Source organism: Mobula birostris, chromosome 18 (genome assembly GCF_030028105.1).
Source record: "Mobula birostris isolate sMobBir1 chromosome 18, sMobBir1.hap1, whole genome shotgun sequence".
Classification (NCBI taxonomy): Eukaryota; Metazoa; Chordata; class Chondrichthyes; order Myliobatiformes; family Myliobatidae; genus Mobula; species Mobula birostris.
The window spans coordinates 55,599,976-55,624,554 of record NC_092387.1 but is presented as its reverse complement, the minus strand read 5'-3'; the positions used below and the strand labels follow the sequence as shown (position 1 = coordinate 55,624,554).

The window sequence follows — 24,579 nt, the reverse complement described above, 5'->3', positions numbered from 1 at the left end:
ATAACTGAGGCCCTAGGCACGGGTTGTCTTTTATAAGTGACCTAACTAATATTTAACATTGCCACAGCAATGTAATGGTGAAATGAAATAGCACAGTAACGAAAGAGCACAAGTGACGTAAGTTCGATTCCCACCCCATCAGCAAGGAGTTTATACTTCCTCCCCATGAGTGCTTGGGTTTCCTCTGGTTTCTTCCCATATTCCAAAGACGTTCATTGGTCATCTGGGTATAATGGGGTGGTGTGGGCTTGTTTGGCAAAGGCCTGTTACCAGCCTGAACTGGGCTTGGAACAAATGACCGAGCTTGACTGCTGTATTCAGTTGAGTGGAGTTTGGCTTACTGCTGAATTTGTACTTCCTACTTCATACACAAGGACAGCCGTACAGTAAAAAGATGAGAACGCAGCTGGCCAAACAGAAAACAGTCGGCAGCAGTGAATGACAAGCATAATGGATGAGAGGTACTCGAAACACACGACACCACGGGAAAGACAAAGCTCACCAGACAGAGCATCTGACAAAGGTTCTCATGGCTGTTCATTGCAATCGTGCAGATCAAACAGGTTGCAGCTAAATCAGAGAACAAGAGACAACCTTGTTAGCTGACTGTGAAGGGATTTGGTGGCCCGTTCGTCAGCTCCTTGCTTCGCCTGGTATGATATGATTCTCGACCACATCTGGACCTTCCCGGGTGCACCCCTGAGGGGTGTACAGTCTGTGTTTAAATGGTTTCCCATCTCGCTAACTCAGATAGGCTCTCCTGTGCCAGTGTCTGGTGTCCAGAGAGGCAAAGGATGTGAAGCTGGTGGACTCCAACAGCCAAAGCACACATGCTTCCCATGGGACCTGAGCTGCCAGTCTCCACCAGGACCGCAACAGTCAGTCTACAGCCCGAGGGAACCCGAGGAGATGAATGAAGTCACGGGCTGCCGGTGACGGTCTGGCTGCAAACGTGCATGACGGTGAGATGGAGAAACATTCATCCCTGGGCATGGCCTGACTGCTTGCTCTCTCATCAGCTGGTGCCGAGGCATCCGATACCCTCATCCCATCCTTGAAATTCAGAGCAACACACACAGACTGCTGGAGAAACTTGGCAGGTCAGGTAGCATCTTTGGAGGGGAATAAACAGTTGAAGTTTTGGGCCCAGCTCGTCATCAGGACTGGGAAGGTAGGGGGAAGAATCCATAAGAACATAAGAAATAGGAGCAGGAGTAGGCCATCTGGTCTGTCAAGCCTGCTCCGCCATTCAATAAGATCATGGCCGATCTGGCCATGGACTCATCTCTACCTACCTGCCTTTTCCCCCATAACCCTTAATTCCCCTACTATGCAAAAATCTGTCCAAACTTGTCTTAAATATATTTACTGAGGTAGCCTCCACTGCTTTATTGGGCAGAGAATTCCACAGATTCGCCACTCTCTGAGAAAGCAGTTCTTCTTCATCTCTATCCTAAATCTACTCCCAAATCTTGAGGCTCTGTCCCCTAGTTCTGGTCTTACCTACCAATGGAAACAACTTTCCTGCCTCTATCATATCTATCCCTTTCATAACTTTATACGTTTCTATAAGATCTCCTCTCACTCTTCTGAATTCCAGTGAGTACAGTCCCAGGCAACTCAATCTCTCCTCATAGTCTAACTGTCTCATCTCTGGAATCATCCTGGTGAACCTCCTCTGCACTGCCTCCAAAGCCAGTATATCCTTCCTCAAGTAAGGAAACCAGAACTGCACACAGTACTCCAGGTGCAGCCTCACTGGTACCCTGTACAGTTGCAGCATAACCTCCCTGCTCTTAAATTCAATCCCTCGAGTAATGAAGGCCAGTGTTCCATTTGCCTAGTTGATAACCTTCTGTACCTGCAAACCAATCTTTTGTGATTCATGCACAAGCATTCCCAAGTCCCTCTGCACAGCAGCATGCTGCAATTTTTTTACCATTTAAATAATAATCTGCTCTTCCATTTTTCCTTCCAAAGTGTATGACCTCGCATTTACCAACATTGTGCTCCATCTGCCAGACCCTTGCCCACTCACTTAACCTATCTATATCTCTCTGCAGACTCTCCATATCTTCTGCACAATTTGCTTTTCAACTCAATTTAGTATCATCAACATACTTAGATACACTTCACTCAGTATCTTCTTCCAGATCATTAGTGTATATTATGAACAGTTGCAGGCCCAGCACCAACCCCTTGACATACCGCTCACCACTGATTGCCAACCAGAGTAACACCCATGTATCCCAACTCTCTGCTTTCTATTGGTTAACCAATTCTCTATCCATGCTAATGTATCACCCCCAACTCTATGCCTCCTAATCTTAAGGATATGTCTTTAATATGGCACCTTATCGAACGCTTTCTGGAAATCCAAGTAAATAACGTCCATCTGTTCCCCTCTATCCACTGCACTTGTTATATCTTCAAGGAACTCACGTAAGTTTGTCAAACAGGACCTTGCTTTTGCTGAATCCATGCTGTGTCTGCCTGGTGGATCTATTTCTTTCCAGATGCCTCATTATTTCTTCTTTAGAGATAGCTTCTTTCATTTTCCCAACTACAGATGTCAAGCTAACTGGCCTATAGTTAGCTGTCTTTTGCTTATATCCAGGACCTGGATTTTGCCTATCGAGGACCTGCTTTTGCTGAATCCATGCTGCATCTGCCTTGTTGGATCCAGAATAAGACTGTGGTGTGCGGGGGTGGTGGTGGTGGAGGGGAAAGGATTCCAGTATTCCTTCTTGGGCTTGGACTTAGAAAGAATCCAACACTCCTTCCCCAGGGAGGGACAGCCAAAGGCAGGACATTTCCACTTGAGGCTGATCAGTAATAAGACAGCCTTGCCAATGATTCTCCTTGGGAATTGAGGAATATCTCCTTCTCATTGGAGGAGGGGAGAACATGGAATCACATCCCATAGAGGCAGAAGTGGAAGCTGGACAAGTGCATAAGGCAGATGATTTATGGGGTGGTGGGAAGGACTGGTGAAGGAGCTCAGCAACACTGAAAGCACACTTCCATCACTGACCAATGGGTTAACCCCACCTTGACCTGCACCCACCGAGGAAAGTCAATGAGTGTTTGCAGCTTTTGCTGCTGTTGTTCCAGAGTTCTAACTCCTGCAGTTGATGGGCTATGAACTCCACTCTCAGGGAACCCAATTTGGATCTGCAGAGAAATGAACAGTGAAGCAAATAAAACTCTCCGCGTACAGGAGCAGAAACTTCACAACACAGTGATTCACTCTTCCAAACCATATCGAAACATCTGCAGCAAATTCAGAACTCACAGCCTGTCTACAGGGCAGAGACGAGGTTAAACAGGGTGGCCATTGTTCTAAAGATCAGTGGTGGAATCATAGTCACGGTTACCTAGCAACCACACCAGCAGTTGACATTGTTGCTTCGGATAACACAGTATTGGATCCAACTACTTAATTGTTATTTTCTTGCAGTTTAACAATTAACTATCTACTTGAATTTTAAGTAGTTCTCAAATGCATGTAACAGTTTAATATGCTTCCTAGTGGCCAAAGTATGTATATGCAGTTGTTCAATATGCCCTCTAGTGGTATATTGGTATGATTCTAGACAAATACCTTGGTACACACATAAAAGTTGCTGGTGAACGCAGCAGGCCAGGCAGCATCTCTAGGAAGAGGTACAGTCGATGTTTCAGGCCGAGACCCTTCGTCAGGACTAACTGAAGGAAGAGTGAGTAAGGGATTTGAAAGTTGGAGGGGGAGATCCCCTTCATAGGTTCAAAGGTTCGACTTTTAATTTTCTCCAAAATAAGACATAGAGAACATGCATTCAAGATGAGAGGAGGAAGGAGTTTATAGGGGCTTTCCACAGAGAGTGGTGGGTGTCTGGAATGGACCACCAGGGGAATGATGCAAGCAGATAAGGTAGTGGAGGCACTCAGTAAGCTAGAGGTTTTGGAGGAGAAGGAGCTGATTTCAGCCAGGTCTCCTGAGGTCAGGGAGCCAGTGGCCTGGGACGGGGCCACCTCACTCTCATACTCCCAACTTTCCAGCACCAGTTCTCTGCTCTCCTAAAAGAAAAACAAAACAAGAGAGCTCACTGACATTGAGTACATTTATAAACTGCTTTATTTGTCATGTACATTGAAACAGGTCTCCTCTATCACCTGCTCAGCCTGTACACCATCCCTTTCCCTCACCTTCTTATTCTGGCTTCTTCCCCCTTACTTTCCAGTCCTGATGAAGGGTCTCGGCCCAAAACGCTGACTCTTTATTTCTCCCCATACATGCTGCCTGACCTGCTGAGTTCATCCAGCATTTCACATGTGTTGCTCAAGCTTTTCAGCATCTGCCAAATCTTTCATGCTTATATAAATACTTTTTTGATCCCAAAGAAAATTACAGTGTCACAGTAACATAACAAGTGCACAGATATACAAATATGAGAAGAGAAGTAAGAAAGAAAAAAAATAAGTTACCTCAAACAGTCTAACCAGAGGGGGTCATAACTTCATTATAGACCTAATGGCTGAGGGTAAGAATGACCTCATGTAGCACTCTTTGGAGCAGCACAGTTGTCTTAGTCTATTACTAAAAGTGCTCCTCTTTTCAGCCAAGGTGTCATGCAGAGGGTGAGAAACATTGTCCAGAATTGCCAGGATTTTCCGTAGGGTCCTTTGTTCTACCACAGCCTCCAGCGTGTCCAGTTTGACTCCTACAACAGAACCAGCCTTTCTTACCAGTTTATTGAGCCTGTTGGCAACCCTGTGGTGATGCCGTTGCCCCAGCACATGACTGCATAGAAGATTGCTCTGCGACAACAGACTGGTAGAACATGTGAAGGAGAGGTTTGGAGTCTTCAAAGGACTTCAGTCTCCTCAGGAAGTAGAGGTGACTTTGGCCCTTGTACACAGCCTTTGTGTTGGTGCTCCACTCAAGCCTGTCATCCAGGTGCACCCCCAGGTACTTGTAGGTCCTCATTATATGCACATCCTCACCATTGATAGTAACAGGGAGCAGTGTTGGCTTAGTCTTCCTAAAGTCCATCACCATCTCCTGTGTCTTACTGATGTTGAGTTTATGAAATGTAAGTACTGTATTACCCTATGCAACAGCTCTCACCCTGTGCTCACATTACAGCTATCAGCATATGAAATGGGACATGGGAGTCACTGTACTTATTAAGTAACAAGAAGCAGGAACTTACAGTAGTTCCATCTTCTTATTCATGGTTTCTACCACCTTCCTTTCCAGTTCTGATGAAGGGACTCAGCCTAAAATGTCGACTATTTATTCCCCTCCAGAGATGCTGCCTGACCTGCTGAGTTGCTCCAGATTTCTGCATGTGTTGCTCTGCCTTTCCAGCATCTTCTTGTGCTGAAGCCTTTAACACAGCCCTTCATTCTTTTTCAGTTTAAGCATCTGATTTGTCCCGGGGCCACTGGTTCCTCGCCTTCACTGGTCTCTGGTGCTGGTGATCCATCTGTGGTCCAAGTTTGCATGTGTGACCTCGCTGGCCATATCTGCCCCTCCTGCATCCATCATTGGGAAAGCAGCCTTCGCACAGAGCTGGGGATCAGGCCACAGTCTGAGGTACTTTACACAGTGTATTGGGGAAGAGTTTCATGAGCAGGTTAGAAACATAGAAACATGGAAAACCTACAGCACAATACAGGCCCTTCGGCCCACAAAGCTGTGCTGAACATGTCCTTACCTTAGAAATTACTTAGGGTTACCCATAGCCCTCTATTTTTCTGTGCTCCATGTAACTATCCAGGAGTCTCTTAAAAGACCCTATCGTATCCAGCTCCACCTCCGTCGCTAGCAGCTCATTCCACTCACTCACCACTCTCTGCGTAAAAAACTTATCCCTGACATCTCCTCTGTACCTGCTTCCAAGCACTTTAAAACTGTGCCCTCTCGTGCTAGCCACTTCAGCCCTGGGAAAAAGCCTCTGACTATCCACACGATCAATGCCTCTCATCATCTTGTACACCTCTATCAGGTCACCTCTCATCCTCAGTCAAACGCATTGATTGTACCTGAGTAATTGTAAGGATTGTACTCTCGAGTCTGAGGCCCAGAGAAAGACCGTGGTGGTGGAGTGTTGAGCAAAGATGTCTTGTTGTCAAGAGCTGTTCTTCCTCCCTCCATAGGCTCACCATGAAAATCAGAGGATGGCGATGCACTTCCTCCATCTCACAGTACATCACAGTCCTTCTTCCCATCTCGTTTAATTCAAGTCCTCTTGACTGCGGAAACTAAAATTCTGGATGGCTTGCGTGACCCCACGAAGGGATCCATCGGAGTTAAGGTTTTCAGTGCTTGGAGAAAGACCACCATGCGAACAATTTGTAGGTGAAGTAAGAGGGCTTGTTTGACTGCTGGAGTGCCGTGAAGGTGCGCGCCCCATTGTGTTGCTGGGTGAACTCACACTAGTATTGCTGGAGTTCTTCAAATGATGATAAAGGAGCTTGTTGGCACCATCTTGGAAGGTTTTTGGCCAAGCATCAAGTAACATAATGAACTCAGGAGTGTTCAGCTCGAACAGAGAAATCAACACGACCTGCGCATCCTGTTTACACTTTTCTTCCAGGTCAATTTCACCAGGCCCAGAGGTGTTCGAACAGGACCTGGCCAACCTCTCATCACTCAACCCACTGTGCACTGTCCTCACATCAGAGCTCTTTGGTTCAGTTATCCAGGTTATGATATGGGACCCAGCAAGGCAAGTCTTACTAGAATTAACAAAATCTGCTGGGTCCATTGCCCTGGCCAGCCTCTCAATGTACTTCAAAGTAGCAACTTTCTGTCATGGTCCGGATCGGGGTCCCTTTAAATTTACCTTGTTTATGTTACGATCCGGACCGTTGATTCCCTGTTTTCCCATGTCCCTTGACTTTGGTGATTAGAGGCAATTAACGCTCGGCTGAACCAGTAGTTTATAGTCTCCGGCTTTCAGCCATCCGGCGCGGGAGCCTCTGCAAAGTCATCAAAGGCATGGTGTGCCGATGTCATGTGGCCGGAGCAAGCCTAGTCTCTGCCAAAGCGAGTGCCGGTAATTCACCTTTCCTCACCAGAGCAACCCTGTCCAGTTACCTCGCCAAAGGGAGCCTGCAAAGTTTCCTCGTCATGGTGGGTCCGTCAGTTAACCCGCCGGAGAGAATCAGGAGCCACTGTCTACTGTTCCCGGGCCGAGTCGAGAGCTCGTCACTACCCAGAGGCTTCAAGTCAAGTCCTGGCCCTGGCGGCATTCTAGCACCAAGTCAAGTCCTGGCCCTGGCGGCATTCTAGCACCAAGTCAAGTCCTGGCCCTGGCGGCATTCTAGCACCAACTCAAGTCCTGGTCCTGGTGGCATTCAAGTACCATGTCAAGTCTTGGCCCTGGTGGCTTCCCAGTTCTGGGTCAAGTCCTGGCCCTGGCGGTCTGTGATTCCTGTCCTACCCCCTTGTCTGAATCCCTTCTCTGCCCCTCTCGTCTCTAGCCCTCATCTGCAGCCCCCGCCTGCACTTCGGCCTAGTTCCATCGCCGGAGCTAGGTAGGTACTGTCTGGTGTTCATTCGTGTTGGTCTTGTCTTGTCCTCGCCTCCGTGGGGTAAGTCTGGCCGTCTTGCCGTTGCCCCGCGGGGGGTCATGTTCTGTCTTGTCTTGTCCTTGCCTCCGAGGGGTAAGTCAGGCCGTCTTGCCGTTGCCCCGCGGAGGGTCATGAGTCCCGGCCCTATGTCCTGTACCCAAGGAGGGGTCCCGGCTCTCTGTTCTGTCTGTGAGTCCCGGCCCTATGCCCTGTACCCAAGGAGGGGTCCCGACTCTGTGCTCTGTGTATGTGTCCATGGTTCCATATACCTGCTGTCCCAAGACTGAGGCTCTGTTTTCCATGTTCCTCCTCTCCCTAGCCCATGTCATGTCCATGCCTGGTTCTGGGGTCCGAGCCCGAGGCAAGACCCAGGTACTGGGTCCTTGCCCATCTCTAGCTCGGAGTCCATACCCTAGCCACTTAATGTCTCCTCTAGTTCTGGGATCCAATTCCGAGTCCTAGCCCAGACCCCTAGTCCCAGCCTAGTAGTAGTCCTGAGTCCTTGTCCAGTTCACTACTCCTGCTCCTGTCTAGCTCTCATGGTATCGAACAATAAACTAAATCTAAGTAACCTCACAAGATGTGTCTTGCATTTGGGTCCACCCTTGCTCCTAATGCCCCGCCTTTGTGACACTTTCACCTTGAGATTAGGCATTTGTGTTTGATCCACAATAAATCACATTAGAATATTGAATTGCTGATCAAATGAGAAAGACTCTCTGGTGACATCTAGTGCCTTCTGACCTTTGGCTTGCACAGAACCAAGCAAATCAGCCCCCATCTTCTTTAAAAACTGAGTCAACAGTACGAACAGCCAATCCTGTCGACCTTCTTTACGGATTATGATGAAATCTACTAGCTTCTCCAAGAACATGCTGAATACTCTCTTGCTATGAGGATCTGCAAGCATACGAGTGATGATTTCACACAAACGCTTCAATTCAACACGGCTTAACGTTCTCTGACTTTTTAATAGATTTCAAAGGCCTACAAGCCCTTCTTTCCTTTCGGACCAATTTGAGCTGGCACAGTGGTTTACGACCTCTGCCACATCTTCTGTCTGACACAAGTAGTGTGGAATACCTCCATTTCTGGAGCCATAAGATCGTTCTGAACAAGCACTAGAAACATCGCTGTTGGTGTCATCATCAGGATAAATGTATCGCCTCCTTATAGGTTTTTTCAAGGCATCTGGAACTGCAGCTTCCACTTCTGTGCTTGTGTTCAGGATCCTCATGGCATTTACAGTGACGGGTAAACGACCAGCCTGTCCAAGCCCATATCGATCTAATCCCAACCTGTCGGAACTAGCTTCCCTACTGCATCCCTGACTGTGGGGGATCTTGCTCCGTTTCTCGGATCCTTGTGGTGCAAACGAAACCTTCTGAGGTCCACTGCTCATGCCGGAGTAAGCGTCACAGAGGAGCTTACCAGGTGAACTTGATCTGCTTCCCAGTTGGGACGGTGAAACTACTTTAGCTCTGCTGCGTCCTCTGGTATCAGAGGGTGTGCTGGCAACACCGGTTGCGCTCCCAGCGCCCTGGCAACTAGACCGCACCCGACCTAGGGAAACATCGGATCCTGGAGGTAAAGCTGAAGCCGAGCTAAAATGTCCGGGCGTGTTGCTCGGAGTTGCAGTAAAACGTGACTTGGCGTTAGCAGCTGCATTCATATCAACATCAATGCGAGAGCGTAGCAGAGCACCCGTGGTGGATACAAACTGTAGAGGCTCGTGGTACTGTACTTCCAGTTGGACTCCACTTCGTGGACAGGGGCCAACGTAGGCTTTCTTGAGAACTAAATGACATAGAAACATAGAAACATAGAAAATAGGTGCAAGAGTAGGCCATTCAGCCCTTCGAGCCTGCACCGCCATTCAGTATGATCATGGCTGATCATCCAATTCAGAACCCTGTACCAGCCTTCCCTCCATATTCCCTGATCCCTTTAGCCACAAGGGCCATATCTAACTCCCTCTTAAATATAGCCAGTGAAGTGGCCTCAGCTGTTTCCTGTGGCAGAGAATTCCACAGATTCACCACTCCCTGTGTGAAGAAGTTTTTCCTCATCTCGGTCCTAAGAGGCTTCCCCTTTATCCTCAAACTGTGACCCCTCGTTCTGGACCCCCCCAACATCAGGAACAATCTTCCTGCATCTAGCTTGTCCAATCCTTTTAGGATTTTATACATTTCAATCAGATCCCCTGTCAATCTTCTAAATTCCAACAAGTATAAGCCTAGTTCATCCAGTCTTTCATCATATGAAAGTCCTGCCATCCCAGGAATCAATCTGGTGAACCTTCTTTGTACTCCCTCTATGGCAAGGATGTCTTTCCTCAGATTAGGGGACCAAAACTGCACACAATACTCCAGGTGTGGTCTCACCAAGGCCTTGTACAACTGCAGTAGTACCTCCCTGCTCCTGTACTCCAATCCTCTTGCTATAAATGCCAGCATACCATTCGCCTTTTTCACCGTCTGCTGTATCTGCATGCTCACTTTCAATGACTGGTGTATAATGACACCCAGGTCTCGTTGCACCTCCCCTTTTCCTAATCGGCCACCATTCAGATAATAATCTGTTTTCCTGTTTTTGCCACCAAAGTGGATAACTTCACATTTATCCACATTAAATTGCTTCTGCCATGAATTTGCCCACTCACCTAACCTATCCAAGTCACCCTGCATCCTCTTAGCATCCTCCTCACAGCTAACACTGCCGCCCAGCTTCGTGTCATCCGCAAACTTGGAGATGCTGCATTTAATTCCCTCATCCAAGTCATTATTATATATTGTAAACAACTGGGGTCCCAGCACTAAGCCTTGCGGTACCCCACTAGTCACTGCCTGCCATTCTGAAAAGGTCCCGATTATTCCCACTCTTTGCTTCCTGTCTGCCAACCAATTCTCTATCCACATCAATACCTTACCCTCAATACCGTGTGCTTTAAGTTTGCACACTAATCTCCCGTGTGGGACCTTGTCAAAAGCCTTTTGAAAATCTAAATATACCACATCCACTGGTTCCCCCTATCCACTCTACTAGTTACATCCTCAAAAAATTCTATGAGATTCGTCAGACATGATTTTCCTTTCACAAATCCATGCTGACTTTGTCCGATGATTTCACTGCTTTCCAAATGTGCTGTTATCACATCTTTGATAACTGACTCTAGCAGTTTCCCCACCACCAATGTTAGGCTAACCGGTCTATAATTCCCCGGTTTCTCTCTCCCTCCTTTTTTAAAAAGTGGGGTTACATTGGCCACCCTCCAATCCTCAGGAACTAGTCCAGGATCTAAAGAGTTTTGAAAAATTATCACTTATGCATCCACTATTTCTTGGGCTACTTCCTTAAGCACTCTGGGATGCAGACCATCTGGCCCTGGGGATTTATCTGCCTTTAATCCCTTCAATTTACCTAACACCACTTCCCTACTAACATGTATTTCGCTCAGTTCCTCCATCTCACTGGACCCTCTGTCCCCTACTATTTCTAGAAGATTATTTATGTCCTCCTTAGTGAAGACAGAACCAAAGTAATTATTCAATTGGTCTGCCATGTCCTTGCTCCCCATAATCAATTCACCTGTTTCTGTCTGTAGGGGACCTACATTTGTCTTAACCAATCTTTTTCTTTTCACATATCTATAAAAGCTTTTACAGTCAGTGTTTATGTTCCCTGCCAGTTTTCTCTCATAATCTTTTCTCCCCTTCCTAATTAAGCCCTTTGTCATCCTCTGCTGAACTCTGAATTTCTCCCAGTCCTCAGGTGAGCCACTTTTTCTGGCTAATTTGTATGCTTCTTCTTTCCAATTGATACTATCCCTAATTTCCCTTGTCAGCCATGGGTGCACTACCTTCCTTGATTTATTCTTTTGCCAAACTGGGATGAACAATTGTTGTAGTTCATCCATGCAATCTTTAAATGCTTGCCGTTGCATATCCACCGTCAACCCTTTAAGTGTCATTCGCCAGTCTATCTTAGCTAATTCACGTCTCATACCTTCAAAGTTACCTCTCTTTTTACTTCAGAACCCTTGTTTCTGAATTAACTATGTTACTCTCTATCTTAATGAAGAATTCCACCATATTATGGTCACTCTTACCCAAGGGGCCTCTCACGACAAGATTGCTAATTAACCCTTCCTCATTGCTCAAAACCCAGTCTAGAATAGCCTGCTGTCTAGTTGGTTCCTCACATGTTGGTTCAAAAAACCATCCCGCATACATTCCAAGAAATCCTCTTCTTCAGCACCTTTACCAATTTGGTTCACCCAATCTACATGTAGATTGAAGTCACCCATCATGACGAATGATCAGATTGAGGCAAAGACACAATGCTGTCTGAATTTTTCAGTTGGGACTCCAGGGGCTTCTGATAGGCAAGTTCCAATCAATTGAACAACATTTCAGCTTCTCTGCTAAAGTGGTTTGTGAAAATCCCAATATACTTTTCAAGCTTCTAGTCTAACTCCTGAATCAGAATCATGGATACCCTTCTTTAATGTTTCAGCCAGAAGTGATGAATGTTTTTCTAATGTGTTTGCCATTCCAGCAGCAACCTTTCCAAAAATTCAGATGAACGCCTCCGAACTGCCACAGACTGTGGTGCACAGTTGCTTGAGATAATAGGTATTAATCTATGGAAGTGCACATGTGGAACAATTAATCTGATGGCTGCTGAACCAGATGTAGCCATAACTTTGGCACTATTAGGAACAAGGTCGAATAGTGTTGGCATAATAGCTTCTGCCCCATGTTCAAACCAGTTTCCCAGAACAGATGAGAGATACCCTAACATTATACAGGCTTCACACACGACTTGAGATCATAGGTCTGTTGATCTGTCACCTGGTTCTACTCTCTGTGACACACTGGATGATTTAAGAGTGGAATTTACACTTCCCTGAAGTTCTACAAACTCGCTGCACAGTTCTGAGCCGGTGCGATTTTTGGCTCTGGGCTTGAACACCCCCTGTTCCTTGCCAGGGTGCCTGCTATTTTCTGACTACTGATCCCCAAAATAGCGGCACTGACTGGTGGGATGAATAAGGTTTGGGGTGATTAGAACAATGACAAAGATTGATTCTTACCAAAGAGATGGACTCCTTTAAGAACTGCATCTGGATTGTCAGAAGTCCCAAGAAGAATTGCTTTTGAAAGTTCCAGGACCCTTTCCCAAACCTGCTCCAAAAGTCCTGATTAACAGGAAATATTCTTCCTTGATCTCCTTGTCTTACTTGGTGCTGCTTCAAGCAACATTTCAAGTTTAAGCTTAACAGTCGTTCAACGACCCACATATACAGCTAAATGAAACATTGTTCCTCTGGGACCAGAGTACAAAACACAGCACGTGTAGTCACACACAGCACATATGGTCACAAAATAACCTGCGCATAAATCCCTCAGTGGCATGGCCTGAAGATTGACAGGTTCACATAAAGTGCGAGATGCATGTTTATGTAAGACTGTATAATGTTCCTGACACTATTATAATAAACCAAGCAGTCATATAAATATGTGGAACAGCAGCATTAAAAGATGAGAAGTGACCGGTGGAGGATGAGGGTGTGTCTATGAGTTGAGGAGTAGGTGGGGGTGGAGGCAGCAGGGCATTCGCACAGGCAGCAGCGTGTTAACAGCCTGGGAGAAGAAGCTGTCACCCAGTCTGACAGTTTTGGTTCTTCTTCTGCAGTACCTTCTGCCTGAGGGTAGGAGGTCACAGAGACTGTGGGAAGGATGGGAGGGGTCTATGGCAATGTTGGAGGCACTGTTTATGCAGCACTTCTGGGATATGTTTACCTTCTTTTCCCAGTTCTCCCCTACACGAGGTAATAAGCGAGGCCCCCTCCATCTGGTCAGCCTCCCCACGGCAAAGAATTACCTGCCAAGCAATGCTTTCCTGACTTGGGAATCGTATTCAACAGCCGGAGAGGGAAATGGGTGGAGCGTCTCATGGCTTCAGCAACAGAGCTTTGTGTCCAAGCCACAAAGCGGGGGAGTCTTGTTCCTCTCCTCGGCCAAGTGTGCTTGATGCAAGAAATGGCACGGTCTTTAATGCCAGGTAGTTCTGGAAACACAGATGGCATCACATAGTCCTTCACTTCGTCAAATACTGTGATTTCCAGTGAGGTTCTGACACCCCTCACACTACCGACCACCATTTATCCGTTTGCTGTTTCCAGATGGAATTAAAAAGCAGTGTTAAATCCTTTATGCCTACCAAAAGACTGAATCTGTTTTCCTTTTTGTGTACACTTTATAAGCAGAACTAACAAAAAATAAAGCCCATGCTGCTGTGTGTATTTCTGTGTTAATCCAGCCAGTACATACACAGTCTCTTTTTAATCATTGGTACCTGTACTGACTAGTCCCATTTCAATTACCGTCGGGGAAGAGACTGTGTGTAGTTCAAGACCTCCATCTCCCCTCTCGGTCTCAGTCAGTGTGTGTGTCTCTGTCTCTGAGCATGTCTCTTTCTTTTACCCCTCTTCCAATTCAGCTGTCAAGCTCAGAGACCTTCCACAACAGGAAGCAATGCAGGGGGCATTTATCTGCAGTTTCTGGAAGCTCATTCTATGAATTAGCAGTGCGGACAACAACTTTCATGAGCATTGTCACCAATCCACAGCCTCAGGAGTAAGTATTCTGCATCAAGAGCTGTGGCTAATTCCTACTGCCCACACTCAGTCTCTGCTCTTGGAGCTGAGAACATTGGCGGTGCCTCTGTTAATGTCCTGGTTGACAGTCTATCACCCACCCAGCAGACAGGACCCATCAGAATTGGTGCTGCCCTGAGTTGGGTGTGACTCCACATATCCAACACGTAGAACAACACCAGCTCTCAGTTGTTCAAACCAGACACAGTCCAGGAGCCAGAGCCAGCACCTTCCAGCAGGGGCTGTAAGGGAACTTGGGGTTTGGGCATTGACTTTCTAAATCCATACATGGATCAACCCAAAATTAGATTTATTTTTAACAAGAACTAAAAGTGAAAGTGGGGGAATTAAAATCTCCACAAAATGCTGGAGGAACTCAGCAGGTCAGATTGCATCTGTGGAAAGGAAGAAAGATTCAATATTTTGAATCAAGACCCTTCCCAAAATGTCGACCCTTTATTCTTTTCCATAGATGCTGCCTGACCTGCTGAGCTCCACGAACATTATCTGTGTGTTACCCTTGATTTCCAGAATCTGCAGAATCTCTTGTGTTTAGCATTAAAATCTACTTGTAAGTGGGTTCACAGATGAACTTTTTTTGAACAGAAGCTATTGATCTCACCTCTAGATATCCAAAAGTATTTCATGGCCAATGAATTTTGTTTTGAAGTATGGTCACCAATCTGCAGAAGTCAATGTTTCTTAAACAGTAGTGTTATGTCTGACCTTAGAAGGAGTTGTTCTGCGTGAAAACCACTTAACTCTGGGCCTTACCTGGGATTCTCTATGGAATTCCTGTTTTCTGGACTTAGCAGAAGTGTCTTCCATCCAAACCCTGCCAACTGCATGGAGTCCTAGCAAGACAACATGGCTTTCCATAGACGCTGAGCTCTCAAGCTAAATCTGTCCCCAAATGGATTAAACTTGGGGCAAATATGGTGACCCCCCCCATTCAATGAAAGGGGGCAACAGCTCCAGAGGAAAGGACATATTTTATTAGTTATTTAAATTAATGTTTAAGGACATAATTAAAATAAAGCTAATAAACTCAGCAGGTCAGGCAACATCTATAGAGGGGAATATATAATCAAAATTTTGGGATGGGATGCTTAGAAGGTAAGAGGGCAGTATGTTCTGTGATAAGGAATCAGGATCTTGACCAGAAATGTTGACTATTTATTCCCTCTCTATAGATGCTGCCTGACCTGCAAAATTCCTTCAGCATTTGTGTGTTTTGCTCTGGATTTCCAGCATCTGCTGAATCTCTAGTGTTTAAAATAAAGCTTAAGCTTCTGTTTAGGACTTTTGCGACAATACTTTTGTGAATTTCTTTTATACATCATAGGTCTGACTGTCAAGACATGTCTACAGGCATTTGGTTACTAGACTGCACTAAAGACTCCCCAAAGACAGAGTCTGGGTGGCTGGACGTTCTTGCTATTCTCTGTAATAGTTTAGTGGGGCTCTTAAAGTCCATCAGTGAACCTGGATCTCGGTTTAAAGTCCCATCCAAGGAAAGACCCTCCAACAATGCTACACACCCTCAGATGAGATTCCTTGTACTCAGCTTCCTGGGGTGGGTCTTGAATCAGCAAACTTCTGTTGTGAGAATAACTTCCTCTACCAATACCTTGGATAGATAGATAGACAGATTAGTTTATTGTCGTAGACACAAAGGTGCAATGAAATTCCGTGTTTACATGGAGCACACAGAGTAATAAAACAAATACTGTGACAAGTGCCGTGTAGCAGAATGATCCAGACTGCAGTACCATCTAAAGTAGTGCAAAATATAATAATTATTAAATAACAATAGTCACATGTTTCAGATTTTAATTGCCCTCTGGATGAAGCATTCTTCTTCACGTTCCTCCTAGCTTTATCTCTCTCTGTACGTTTTGGAACAGGATGGGCTGAGGAGAGTGTTTTCCCCTGAGCTCGTGAGCAGCACTCCATGTCTATTAATTGTTATTGATGCCGCTAATCTTTGTGGCAGTTGCATTACCGAGACGACAGAGGGCGTGTAATGCTGAAACAACCTGAAAATACTGTTTGATTAACAGTGTTGGCTACAGTTCTTAAAACTGACGAAGCTCTGGATATTTGACCTGAAAGTGCATCACAGTTTCCAACATGGTTGGAGTTCCAGGATAATAGTTAATTAATAATTACAGGTTAATCATTAATTGTCATTATATTTTAGCCAATAGATTTTATTTTCTTTTTATTCTAATTGTGTTTTTATTATTATATATAATTTATGCTTTTCTTGTGAACGTTATGCTATGTGGTGTACAACACGTTATTCATTGTACTTATGCATACGTGCACTTGTGCAAATGACAATAAACGAGTAAATAACATGGCCTTGAAATGTGAGACAGTCTGATTTTCTTTTGTTAGTACTGGAAGTCACAGTTCCTCATGATGCAGGAGGGTGCCTATTCAGCCCATTGAGTTCAGGTTGGCTTTCAGAACATACCCACCAGAGAAACATCTTACTCTGACTCTGAAATTGGTGGGATTTTCGGACGGAAGATCGATCTCAGCCAATCGACCCTAAAGGTTTCATGACATAATTTTCAAACTTTAAATTTGATTCGCCAGTGCCCGGGGCCGAATCTGTGTTGGGGACAGGCTTTCTCTGTTTTGGCAGGCACTAAAGGCGGACTCTAGTTGCCAATGCCAGTTATGTCAGCATCGTGACCAGCCTTTACCCAATCCAACCAAGGATCTTTCAAGAGCTACCAGAAAGAGCCATAACCTCCTCGCTTAAACAAAGGCTATTTCCAGAGCCGCAAAGAGCTATAGACTCCTCACCCCCAACAAAGCCCCCCTCAACCTCCGCGGGCGGGCTCTTAGTCCCATAACCAAGGCTTGCTTATCATTTAGCGTCCTAAATAACATTGGTTTATTATTGTCACATGCAGGATCATATGAAAGTACAGCACAGAAACAGGCCCTTTGGCCCATCTCCTCCGTGCCAAACCTCTTAAACTGCTGATTCCCATCGACCTGCACTCCATACCTCTACCATCCATGTACCTATGCAGTCTTCTCAGATGTTGAAATCAAGCATGCATGCATCACTTGTGCTGGCAGCTCATTCCACAGTACCATGACCCTCTCAGTGAAGAAGTTTCCCCTCATGTTCCCCTTAAACTTATTACCTTTCGCTCTTAACTCGTGACCTCTGGTTGTAGTCCCACCCAGACCCCACGGGATAAAAAAACCTGCTTGCATTTACCCTATCTATACCACTCATAATTTTGTTTGCCTCTATCAAAGCTTTTCTCAATCTTCTACATTCTAAGGAATAAAGTCATATTCAATTCAATCTTTCCTTATAACTCAGGTACTCCAGACCCAGTAACGGCCGTTCCGAATTGATATCGATATGTGTAACTAGGGGCCGTGCATTAATCCGGATTTGATGGGGGACAGCCGTGAAGAGCAGAGGAACATCTGGAGTAACTTCTGAAATGCCTGCTTCGCTGCCGCTACTACTGTGCGATCGAGAATCTCTGGAGACGAAGGCCCCAAATCCTCGGCTTTGCATATCGCCTGTTGCCGGGGCCAGGGTCGAAATGTTCAGTAGAGATGATGCTCGGTGCATCAGTGTCGGAGAGCTGGTCGGAGGCTCGGAGTTCTTCAGACGGACTCGGAGTCGGATTGTGGTCGGATGCTTCCGGGATGCTGCATCGACAAGTTGGCGGCACTGGAGGTTTACCGTCTGCGTGAGATGATGGGACTTTCGAGAGGCTCTGAGGTTTTTACTGTGCCATGATCTGTTCTTATCAAATTACGGTATTGCTTTGCATTGTTGTAACTATATGTTATAATTATGCGGTTTTTGTTAGTTTTTAAGTTGGTTTGTCGTGTGTTTTTGTGATATCATTCTGGAAAAATATTTTTATCATTTCTTAATGCATGCATTACTAAATGACAATAAAAGGGGACTGCATATCCTCATAATCATAACATCCTTGTAACTTTTCTCGGTACTCTTTCAACCTTATTTACTTCTTTCCTGATGTCCAATGATCTACTGAGATACTATGGAAATAAACTTTGTTCTGCACACTGTCTATACAGATGATTTTATCACATCAGTGCATTGATGTGGCGAGAGGTCCTCTGTTGGTCAGGGTTGACAATGGATGTTGCATTCTAGCTCTCTACGGTTATACAAGCTAATACGCAAGCCAGGGCAGTACCATATAGAGAGCAAGCTATTGTCCATGCAGCTGATGGATCCAAAGGAATGGCAGAGGTGAACACAGTTTGTTAGCTGTGGCATCGCAGGAGCTGCCAGTCAGTATTGAACTCAATGTAGGATTGCCTTAGGTTCTCCAGCTTCAGATTTTTTTCTCCTGAAGGGTTTACTCCTGGGCCCTCCACTATGAGTGAGTATAGCCATAAGGCAGCAGAAGTTTGAGATCAGAGTTTTCCTTGTCTCAGATGAGCTGCAAACCATGGCTGACAAGCCCTATCTGCCCAGAATTGAGGTAGTTCAAGGGGAAATAATAGAATGCAGAATAAAGTGTGGCAGAGAAGGTAGACAATAAGGTGAAAGGCCATAATGAGGCAAATTGTGAGGTCAAGAGTCCATATTATTGTTGTAGGAAACCATTCAATACTCTTATAACAGCAGATGGAAGCTGTCTCTGAGCCTGGTGGTATGCACTTTCAGGCTTTGTAGCTTATCTCCAATGAGAGAGGGGAAGAAGCGAGATTGTCCGGGGTGGGATGGGTCTTTGATTATGTTGGTTGCTTTACCAAAGCAGCATGAAGTGATGACAGAATCTATGAAGGGAGGCTAGCTTCCATGATATACTGAGATGCCTTCACAAATCTATTCAGTTTCTTATGGTCACACGCAGAGCAGTTGAAATTACTTGTTATATCTGCAAGTGGGCTTTGGTGACTTCTATGCAACGAATCCCTGTTCCCTGTGAACATTAGTTAGTTTTTTAATTGATTTTATATTAAAGGAGAAAATGGCAAAAAGTTACAAATGATGGCAGTGCCGGTTTTGAGCCCCTTATCTAAGAAAGGAACTCTGCCATGAACGGTCACAAGTCGGCTGCAAAAGGAGGGGAGTTGGGCATGGGGCTAGCATCTCCATTCCATCACTACCCAGTGCTACAGAACACTAACAGAAGGCTCAAAGACCTCATCCCTGGAAGAGGAAGGATACACGGGGGCTACACCTGGACACGGTGTGGAAGTCTGGCCAAGGACAGAGGAATTTGTTGAGCTACTGTCAGCAGTCTTTGCCCCAGTAGGGGTGATGGGCTTAAAAAGAAAAACAATCTAAGAAAGGATGTGGTCAAATTGGAGAAGATCCAAAGGATGTTTACAAGAATGATCCTACGAATAAAAGGGTTAATGTATGAGAAATATTTGATGGCTCTGGGCCTGTATTCTCTGGTGTTTAGAAGAATGGCGGTGGGGGGGCGGATCTCATTGAAACCTATTGAATATTGAAAGGCTGAGATGGAATAGAGGTGTAGAGGACTTTTCCTGTAGTGGAGGATTCTAGGGCCTGAGGACATAGCCTCAGAATAGAAAGATACTTTATACTTTATTGTCGCCAAACAATTGATACTAGAACGTACAATCACCACAGCGATATTTGATTCTGCACTTCCCACTCCTGGGAGTACAAATCGATAGTAAATATTAAAATTTTAAATTATAAATCATAAATAGAAAATAGAAAAGGGAAAGTAAGGTAGTGCGAAAAAACCAAGAGGCAGGTCCGGATATTTGAAGGGTACGGCCCAGATCCAGGTCAGGATCCGTTCAGCAGTCTTATCACAGTTGGAAAGAAGCTGTTCCCAAATCTGGCCGTATGAGTCTTCAAGCTCCTGAGCCTTCTCCCGGAGGGAAGAGGGACGAAAAGTGTGTTGGCTGGGTGGGTCGTGTCCTTGATTATCCTGGCAGCACTGCTCCGACAGCGTGCGGTATAAAGTGAGTCCAAGGACAGAAGATTGGCTTGTGTGATGTGCTGGGCTGTGTTCACAATCTTCTGCAGCTTCTTCCAGTCTTGGACAGGACAACTTCCATACCAGGTTGCGATGCACTCTAGAAGAATGCTTTCTATGGTGCCTCTCTAAAAATTAGTGAGGGTTTTAGGGGACAGGCCAAATTTCTTTAGTTTTCTCAGGAAGTAAAGGCGCTGGTGGGCCTTCTTGACAATGGACTCTGCTTGGTTGGACCAAGTCAGGTCATTTTTGATATTGACCTCAAGGAACTTAAAGCTTGACCCTTTAGAAAAGAGGTGAGGAGGAAATTCTTTAGTCAGAGTGTGGAATCTGTGGAATTTATTGCCACAGACAGCTGTGGAGGCCAAGTCATCAGGTAGACTTAAAACAGAGGTTGGCAAGTTCTTACTTAGAAACAGTGTCAAATGTTACAGGATGAAAGGCAGGAGAACGGTTTTGGTGAATGGAAATTTGCTCAGGTGCATCACATTCACAAAAAGCTGGAGAACACCAATTCATTTAATTGCCCCATCTCAGTCTTTATTCACTTCCGTCTTCTCCGCCCCCACCAGAAAAGCCCTAAAGCCTTTCTCTATGTCTTTCTCTACCACAATTCTCATCCAGTAACACTCTCATCCAACTGGATGAACTTATCTTACCCTGAACAACTTGTCCTTTGAATCCTCTCAGTTCCTACAAATCAAAAATACAGCCACAGGCATTGTCGTAGGCCTTAGTTGACTATGTGGAGGAGTCCCTGTTCCAAACCTTCTCTGGTACGACTTACCAACTCTTTCTGTATTAGATATTGATGACTAAATTGATGCTGTTTCCTGCATCCCAAAGGAACCCATCCCTTTTATCACCTTTGCTATTAACATCCAATTTCATTTGAAAGTTTTTTGCTACTTCTCTCCCTTTTCTAGATAGTTCTGTCTCAAGCTCAGAGACAAACTGTCCTGTTCTTCAGAATGAAACAACTTCCTTAACTAGAGAGATGAGGAGGAATTTCTTTAGCCAGAGGGTGGTGAATCAGTGGAATTCATTGCCACAACTGGCTGTGGAGGCAAAGTAGTTGGGTGTGATTTGAGGTAGAGATTGATAATTTTTTGATTAGCAAGGGTGTTTAGGGCTACATGGAGAAGGCAGGAGAATAGGATTGGAAAAAAAAGTATCAGTCATAATTGAATGGTGGAGCAGACTCGATGGGCTGAATGCCTTAATTCTGCTCACATATTCATATATGAGTTAGTGATCTTTCCTCAGGAGAGGAAGGGTTACTGAACTAAAATATTGATCAATTTATTTTTCACAGATGCACTTGACTAGCTGAGTTCTTCCAGCTTTTCTTTTTCAACTTCAGATTGCAATATCTGCAGTTTGACCTGTTTTCCAAAAGGATCAACATTGTCTGTCTACTGCATTTCCAGTGCCAGACACAGGATGGCAGTTATGCCACAGCACAGCCACTCACCCAGTGATCTGACCCGGCATCTTGCCTGGAGGTTGCTGCAATGAATTCCAAGCTAAAATGCTGTGTAATTGTCACTTATAAAGGATTTTTTTTTACGGCTTTTAAATGAAGAACCATGGCTAAGAGCACAATGATTGAAAGTACAAGACTAATATTTGGAAACATTTTCCGAACTGGCGGTAAAATTTAACATGGAGTAGGCCATTCAGTCCACCATGAATATGCTAACCATGATGCCAATTTAAACTAATCCCACATGGTCTGTATCCCTATATTTTTGCCCTGTTCATATGCCTCTTGGATTTGTTATCCTTGTATGATGCACGTTCAGCTCCAATAATGATTGTTTCAAAGGTGAAGATACATATTCAATCTTTTATTAGTAATTAGAAAACATACAATCTTGAAGTGATGAAACAAAGTGAAATTGAGCGTAACTGAGCAGTCAATAAAAGATACGACATCCATCGGCTGCCAGCTGCATACTGCCGCAGGCAAGGCAGGCGTAACTTATTCCCTTCACTTTTACTATGCCCCTCCAACAGGACCACGACCTTGTCCTAGAGTTTGGAGGCTTGCATGCCTCAATGACCCAGAGAGCTATGTTAACTGGAGTTAGGGCCTTGTACTTTGACTCTCGGTAGGGTCACCCATGCTAAACAGATCAAAGAGTAGAAGCCAGACGAAGAGCAGTCCATCGGTCCTCCAGATTCAGAGGGTTCAGCTCAGGTCTAATCACCCTGAGAGATCAAAAGAAAATGTTACGGAAACAGTAATGAAAAATCCTATATCTGAGTGTGACAGTACTCCGAAGTCTCCACCTGGGATTTGCATGACTGACGGATGTGAAAACTGAGAGGAAGCTACAGGCACGATGAAGGAAGCCCTAAACACTGCCAAGGCTAAGGACAGACAGAGATGCAGCTCTTCATAGGCAGTTGATGATAATAATTTTACCACACCCTACCCATATGACTAGTTACCATAATAAATGCGCAACTCAGAATACAATGCAGATAGAAAACAGACGCATAAACACAAAATATTCTGCAGGTGCTGGGGTCAAAGCAACCCGCGCAAAACAGATGCATGACTCCTGCAATCTGTTTGTCTTTAAACTTCTAGTAACTTGTAGCATATTTGGTTCAATATTTCTGTAGTTTCTTCGCCTGTGAAGCTGAAGTGTGAATCAGTCGGTACCTGTTCACTGGTTTCTTATCCAATAGCATTCATACCTGTTTGCAGTATGAAAGGAGAGCATGTTCTGAGGTTCCTCTGTGACTACTTTCCCTGCCTTGCCTGCTGATACAGCCTGACCCTGTCTGACCTGCAAACAGCTAATAAAACAGCTGTAATGGTGAGATTTGCTCCTCATTGTTGCCCTCCAGAAAAAGCTACTGGACATCATCAACTCAATGTCTAATACTATCGTCTCTGCTTCCACCACTCCACCTTGGCAACACATTCCAGACACTCATTTTCTGTGTAAACAAAAACTTGCCTCATGCATCTCCTTTGAACTTTTCTTCTCTCACTTCAAAGCGATGACCTCCAGTATTGACAAGTAAAGACTCTCTATCTAAAGTAACACACACAGAATGCTGGAACTCAGCAGGTCAGGCGGCGTCTATGGAAATGAATAAATAGTTGACGTTTTGGGCTGAGACCCTTCCTCAGGACTGAAGCTGACTCTCTGTCTACGCTAACTATGCCTCTCATCATTTAATAAACTTCTATCAGGTCATTGATTTGGTCTCCACAGCAGTCTATGCCAAGGGATTTCACAGATTCACCACCCAATGGTAGAAGAAATTCTTCCTCATCTCGGTTCTAACAGATGCCCTCGTATTCAGAGCCTCTGAACTCTTGTCCCAGGCTCTCTCACTGCTGAGAAAATCCACTCCTTATTTTGTGTGCTGCTCTGAATTAAAACTGCACTGAGATTTTTTTTTGACATCCAATAGTCTGGAAGAGCTATCAGTCAGGTATCAGTACAGAGAGTGCTGGATCATCAAAGATTCACAGCTTTTTGTGAATTCACCGGAACACCCGGATCTCTCTGAATTTATCTAAAGCAATTCTGGTTTATTTTTATGAGTCAGAGTTAGGTTTACTGACACTGATGTATCAAAATCTATTACGAAAGTATGTGTATGTCACCATATACAACATTGAGATTAATTTTCTTTGCAGGCATTTACAGTAAAATAAAGACATATAATAGAATTTATGAACAACCATACATAAACAAAGGCTGATAAACAACCACTGTGCAAAAGAAGACAAACTGCATGTACAGATAAATAAATGAATAAACAAATAAATAAATTAGCTAATTAAGGGGAGGAGAAGATGGCGGTGCGACACAGCGCGTGCGGTCACTCCAGAATGATATCTGTGTTTGTTAAGTAGGGTACCGTGCACAATCCTGATTTGATGGAGACAGCACGGAGGAACATCTAGAGAAACTTCTGAAAATGCCCACTTCGCTGCCGCTGCTACTGTGCGATCGAGAATCTCCGGAGGAGGGCCCCAAATCCTCGGCTTTGCCTATTGTTTGGCGGCCGGGGCCAGGGTCGAAGCGCTCGGCAGAGATGATGCTCGGTGCTTGGTGTCGGAGGGCTGGTCGGAGGCTCGAAGTTTTCGGATGGACTCAAGAGTCGGCTGTGGCCGGGTGCTTCCAGGGTGCTGCATCAGCAAGTTTGCGATACTGGAGGTTCATGGCAGGGAGAGTTTTCTTCCTTCTACCGTCTGTGTGAGATGATGAGACTTTCGAGAGACTTTGAGACTCTTTTTTACCGTGCCCATGGTCTGCTCTTTATTAAATTACGGTATTGTTTTGCACTGTTGTAACTATATGTTATAATTATGTGGTTTTTGTCAGTTTTCCA

At 45.0% G+C, this 24,579-nt stretch overlaps 1 long non-coding RNA gene and 1 pseudogene across 4 annotated transcripts in view; one reads left to right on the top strand and one right to left on the bottom strand.

The window, feature by feature from the left end:
- The window catches only part of LOC140212132 (uncharacterized), a 52,314-nt gene extending 34,043 nt beyond the window's left edge, over positions 1-18,271 (top strand). The window contains exons 4-6 of one of the 4 annotated variants that reach the window (XR_011889648.1): positions 14,068-14,204; positions 16,628-16,789; positions 17,580-18,271. This is a non-coding gene — a long non-coding RNA (uncharacterized lncRNA). Of the gene's footprint in view, positions 1-14,067; positions 14,205-15,569; positions 16,593-16,627; positions 16,790-17,579 lie in introns of those variants that run through there. The other 3 variants (XR_011889649.1, XR_011889650.1, XR_011889651.1) reach the window with 3 other exon arrangements.
- On the bottom strand, positions 6,222-13,729 carry LOC140212232 (CLIP-associating protein 1-B-like; annotated as a pseudogene).
- Positions 18,272-24,579: the final 6,308 nt, after the last annotated feature.